The sequence below is a fragment of the Pyrus communis genome, chromosome 8 (assembly GCF_963583255.1).
Source record: "Pyrus communis chromosome 8, drPyrComm1.1, whole genome shotgun sequence".
In the NCBI taxonomy this organism is placed as follows: domain Eukaryota; kingdom Viridiplantae; phylum Streptophyta; class Magnoliopsida; order Rosales; family Rosaceae; genus Pyrus; species Pyrus communis.
Window position 1 is genome coordinate 4,246,510 of NC_084810.1, and position 6,011 is coordinate 4,252,520.

The window sequence follows — 6,011 nt, forward strand, 5'->3', positions numbered from 1 at the left end:
GTAGTGCTCAAACCCCTTCAAATAGGTTAAATTTTAAAAGTCTACAAAATCATCAACAAAAAAGGGATAAAGTCTGTAGCAAGTTCAAATTTAGGCTACTTTTCAAAAATTCTTATGAGTACTTACCATACATTCGTGATATTAATGAAGTCTTGATGATCCAAGGGGGAAGGAAACCAAGAACGCTTGCTCTGAGTGTGAAAGGATAAGTGCTATATTACCAGAGCTACATGCCCTAGACAATCTTTGAGAAATCAGTGGGCAATGGTGTGGCATTGATATCGATCGTATTCTAGTTTCATACATGTGGATTATCTAGTTTGGTTCCCTTTATTAAAAAGAACAAGAAAAAAAATTATATATAAAGAACTTATGTTTTAGGCAAATTGAGGAGAGGGTATGAGCTGACTACAAGCGAATCCGAAGCTAACAACTGTATTCCCATCAGCTATAAATAGAGGCTTCAGATCACTGTATTGGCATACATCCCATTGTAGAATGATCATATTCAATGGAAGAGATGTCAAACATGAAAGAAGAAGCCTTGTTTGGTATGTAAAGAAAATACAATGTATAATTGTTTTGAATGAATTTCTTCAATTGAATAATTCTTTCTGCACAAAGTATTGTATACAAATTTTACAATCAAGCACACAACCACTATTACGACATGTAAGCCGTGATCCACAATTTGTGACATTTGACTTATGCTAGAAAAGGTAAATTATAATGATTATAATATTATAATAATTGTTATAACATTTTCCGAATGTTTGACTTAATCAAGAAGATATTATCATAATCACAATAATATTATAATAACTACAATAATTATTTTCTAATACTCCCCCTCAAGTTGGAGAGTGAAGATCGTGAACTCCCAACTTGTTGCGTAGTGTCACAAACTGGTCATTTCCCAAGGCCCTTGTAAATACATCTGCCAACTGAAAACGAGTGGGAACATGCGAATCGATTAATCATTCCAGCTTGTAGTTTTTTGCAAACTATGTGACAGTCGATTTCTATGTGCTTTGTACATTTGTGGGAAACAGGATTTGCTGCAATGTACAAAGTGGCTTGATTATCACAATACAATGGTGTGGAAGCTACTTGCGAGACCTTTAAATCTTGTAATATATAACGTAGCCAAGTTAGCTTCAAACACGTATTGGCCATAACTCGATATTCGGCTTCTATTGATGATCTAGGCACATTGGTTTGTTTCTTGGACTTTCATGAGACGAGAAAATTTCCAAGGAAAATGCAATACACTGTAATTGATCTCCTTATGGCACGACAACCTCCCTGATCTGAATCATAGAAGGCTTTCAAGGAAAGATTGTTAGAGGCAGGAAATGGTAGGCCTTGACCATGTGTCCTTTTGATGTATCTGAGGATTCGTAAAGCAGCATCCCAATGTGGCTTTCGAGCTGATGCATGAATTGACTAAGTGTCTGAATAAAGTAGACTATATCTGACCTTGTGACAGTGAGATAAATTAACCTCCCAACCAGTCTTCGATACTGAGTTGGGTAATTGAGAAGTGCTATATATGTGGGGGTGAATTTGAGATTCTGTTCCATTGGAAACTTGCCTGGTCGTGCAGTTGTAAGTCCCGAGTCTTGCAGAATGTCTAATGCATATTTTCTTTGAGACATGAAAATACCTTTCTTGGAACGTGAAAATTCAATGCCCAAGAAATACTTCAAATCTCCAAGGTCATTGATGTGAAAATGCTTGAGAAAAAAAATGTTTTGAGGTATTTCATCTCTTGAAGATCATTACCTGTGAAAAGTATGTCATCAACATAAGTAAGCACTGCTGTGAATGAAGTACCTTGTGTCTTGGTGAAGAGGGAATAATCAGCCTTTGGCTGATGGTATCCTACTTTCTAAATGGTGGTTGAAAAGGTAGAAAACCAATTTCTGGATGCTTGTTTGAGTCCATAGAGAGACTTGTTAAGCCGATATACAATGTTCTTCCCCTGTTGGCGAAGACCAGGAGGAGGCATCATGTAAACAACTTCATGCAAATCACCATGGAAGAAGGAGACACTGCAGGGTTGTGAATTTGGCGATAAAAGAAAAATTCTCCTCATAGTCAACGCCCTCAATTTGAGTGTAACCCTTGGCAACAAGATGATCTTTGTAACGCTCAATGGTGCCGTCAGTTTTTTATTTGATTTTGTAGACCCACTTGCAACAGATGGGTTTATGACCAAGAGGCAAATGATTCATACTCCAAGTGTTATTTTGTAGCAGAGCTTCTAATTCAACATGCATGGCCTGTTGCCAATTAGGATCTTGGATAGCTTGAGTAGAGGAAGTAAGCTCGGTAGGACTTGAAGGACGAGGCGCCAGGTTAGATGGACTAACGTGGTTGGACATGTGGTAGTCTTTATGCCATGCTAGATGGTGTGTAGGACGGGTGGAATGTCGTGAATGTGCCATGGTGGGCTAAGAAGGAAGGGATGCTGTCGGGCCAATATTAGCAGTGGGTGTGGTTGTATGAGGAGTAGGTGGGCTTGTATGATTAGAATGGGCTGGCAGGATATAGTCTGTTATCATGAGAAGGTGGGCTGGTAGTAGATGGTGGGCCAACGGAAGTGGGTAATGGCTAAAGTGGCGCGGTGTTGGAAGACACGAGAGGTTGAGTTATGATAGTCCATTGGCATATGGCAAGCATTTATCAGGTGGCATGTGGATGACACGAGATGTTGAGGAGTGACTAAGGTGGGGTCGAGGCTAGCAGATTAAGGCGGGGTGAGGGGTCAGGAATAGGGTGAAGGTTCATTAGGTTTAGTGGGTCGTCATTGGGGGCAAATGGCAGTGGGCCTGGTGGGTTGGCAGGGTGTGAGAGTGGTAATTGCTGCCGTGTGTCAAGCACAAAGCGTGTTGGTGTCTGTGACACGGCTGGAATAGGCTGGCATGAAAGTGACATGGGCGCAGGTGATGAGATAAACCCTCAATCATGAGGTTGTAAGTGAGTGGCAGATGGTGTTGAGAAAGGAAATATGTTTTCGTGAAATCTTACATCTCGACTGACAAGGAATGCGTGAGTGTCCAAATCATAGAGTTTATAACCTTTTTGACCAAGAAGGTAGCCAATAAATATGCAACGTTTGGCACAAGTGTCAAACGTTTGAGTTGGATGGACAACAATAGCATAACAGAGAAAGCCAAAAACTCACAAATGAGTAAGAGATGGTGGTCGGTTGTACAAAAGCTCAAAAGGAGATTTGTTGGATATTAGTGGTGATGGTATGGGTTAATGAGATATATAGCTATTAAGACACAATCACCCTAAAAGGAAAGGGGTAAGTTGGATTGGAATCGAAGGGCACGGGCAATGGTGAGAATGTGCCGGTGTTTACATTCGATAACCCCATTTTTTTATGGAGTATATACGTATGTGTGTTGGTACTCAATGCCATTATTTTGGTAAAAAGCTTTCATGGATAAGAATTCTAACCCATTGTCAACCTAATTGCTTTAACATTGGCATTAAACTATGTGTGGACAAAGGAAATGAAAGTTTTCAAAAGGTGTTGTGTCTCAAATTTAAATTGCATAAGAAATATCCATGTGCATCTAGTAAAATCATCCACAATGGTAAGGAAAATCTAGCCCCCGAATGCGTGGTAATTTTATGTGGGCCCCAAATATAACAATGTAACAAATCAAATGTTGTATGAGTGGAAATTGAACTTAAGAAAAAAGGAAGTCTTGTTTGTTTGGCCATGGGACAAACACCATAATTATTATCAAAAGAAATATTATGCGAAGACAATAAATGAGAGATTAATTTAAGGCGAGAAGGAGAAAGGTGCCATAAGTTGGAAGGATGTGATACTTGGCAATAAATTGGTGTCCGCTGCAATAGAGACATGTAATAAAGCCCACCATGCTGTTTACCCGAGCCAATTATCTTCCCAGTAGCCATGTCCTACAAGACACAAAAGGTAGGAAACAATATGACACAACAATTTAGAGAATCAGTGACTTTGCTAGCAGACATAAGGTTTAAACGGAATGATGTGACACATAAAACATTATCTAAAGTGATGTTAGAATTAAATGGTATAGTGCCAATGGAAGTGATTGGGGTGGTAGAACCAGTGGGTAGATTGACTACAGGTGTAGGCAATGAATTAGTTTTAGTGAAAATTGTGGAATCAAAAGTGATGTGGTACGTAGCTCCGTTATCCAAAATCCAAGGCTTGGTGAACATAGAATTTATTGAAGGAGCAAAAACAGAAAACTGACTTGGAGTATTTGCATAAACATTATGATTACCAGAAGCACGATTGAAATTTATCATGGACACAATATGAGCAAGTTGTTGTAGTTGTTCACTGGAAAGGTCGTGCAATGAATTGGATGGGCGCCAACTGGAAATAGGGGTTGTAGTTATGTCAGCATTGATATTGGTAGCATGATGAGAAATATGGTGGTCATGGTGGAGGTCAACAACATGTCTGTCGGCTGCATTGGCAAACGAAAATTTTTCTGTTGGTGTTTGATCTTTTCCTGTCATGTCGGTTGTGTTTGCGTTCAAAAGAAAAGAAAAGAAAAGTTGGCTTGTGTTTGTAGCGAAAGTGGGATGAGCGTTTAAAGTCACCATGATCGGTGCTCTGACGCCATGTAAAGAAAATAAAATGTATAATTGTTTCGAAAGAATTTCTTCAATTGAATAATTCTTTCTATACTAGGTATTATATACAAATATTACAATCAAGCACACAACCACTATTACGACATGTAAGTCGTAATCCACAATTTGTGGCATTTGACTTATGCTAGTAAACAAAAATTATAATGATTATAATGATTATAATAACTATGATAACATTTTCCTAATGTTTGTGACACGCTCTGATCTCGATATTCTCCAAGTACCAGGATAGGCACGTGCTGGCCGACACCCAAGGGTGATGAAAGCCATTTATTGAGTGCAAATGTTGAAAATAAGGGATAGATAAGACTTATAAATATAAAAGAATAAAGAATAATCATTTAAAGAACGTGTTCAGAGTATACAACTAACTAGAATACTAAAAGAAATAATATAAAATTGAATGAAACAAAGGATGGATCCTACACCAAGTGGACTCAAAGATGCCAATGCAAAAGTTCCTTGACGCCGGGATTGTATGCCTCGATTCTAAGTCCTGAAAGAGGCGCAAAACAAACATGAGTGGACCAAGTTGATATATATATATATATATATATATATATATATATATATATATATATATAATTAAACAGTTATCAACATACTAACCCCCAGGTTTTATGAAAACTATTAGTATCATAAGTAATAGGTTTTTCCGAAAACCTTAGCGTGCCATAAAACGTTTCATAAAACGTATCTCGTATATAGTGTGCTAACTAGTGGTATCATAATCGCCTGAAGACAGAACATATGCCTGAAGGCAGAACATACTCCACGCGCGTGGAGGCAGAACATATTCCACGCGCTCGGAGGCAGAACATACTCCACGTGCCTGGAGGTAAAACATAGAACTCTTCCTTTAGAAACTCCCTCACAACCTTCCTTCACAAGTATAAATCGCCCACATGCTCCTACAACACCCACCCGAAGGCATATATAGTATCAATCGCCTGAAGGCTCCAACCTACACCCACCCGAAGGTATATATATGTATATATATATATATATATATATATATATATATATATATCAATCGCCCAAAGGCTCCAACTTACACCCACCCGACCCGAAGGCATATACAGTATCAATCGCCCAAAGGCTCCAACCTACACCCACCCCGAAGGCACATACAACATCAATCGCCCAAAGGCTCTAACTTACACCCACCCGAAGGCATATATAGTGACCAATAGCTACGCACAAAACCATTGAACATAATCTTTCCAAACATAGGTACATATATCTCAAATCATCTTCACAGTATAAAGTCATCCATCATCTATACTATAAAGAGGTGTTCTAAATATTATGTCGTCATCCATCAAATATTCTATAAG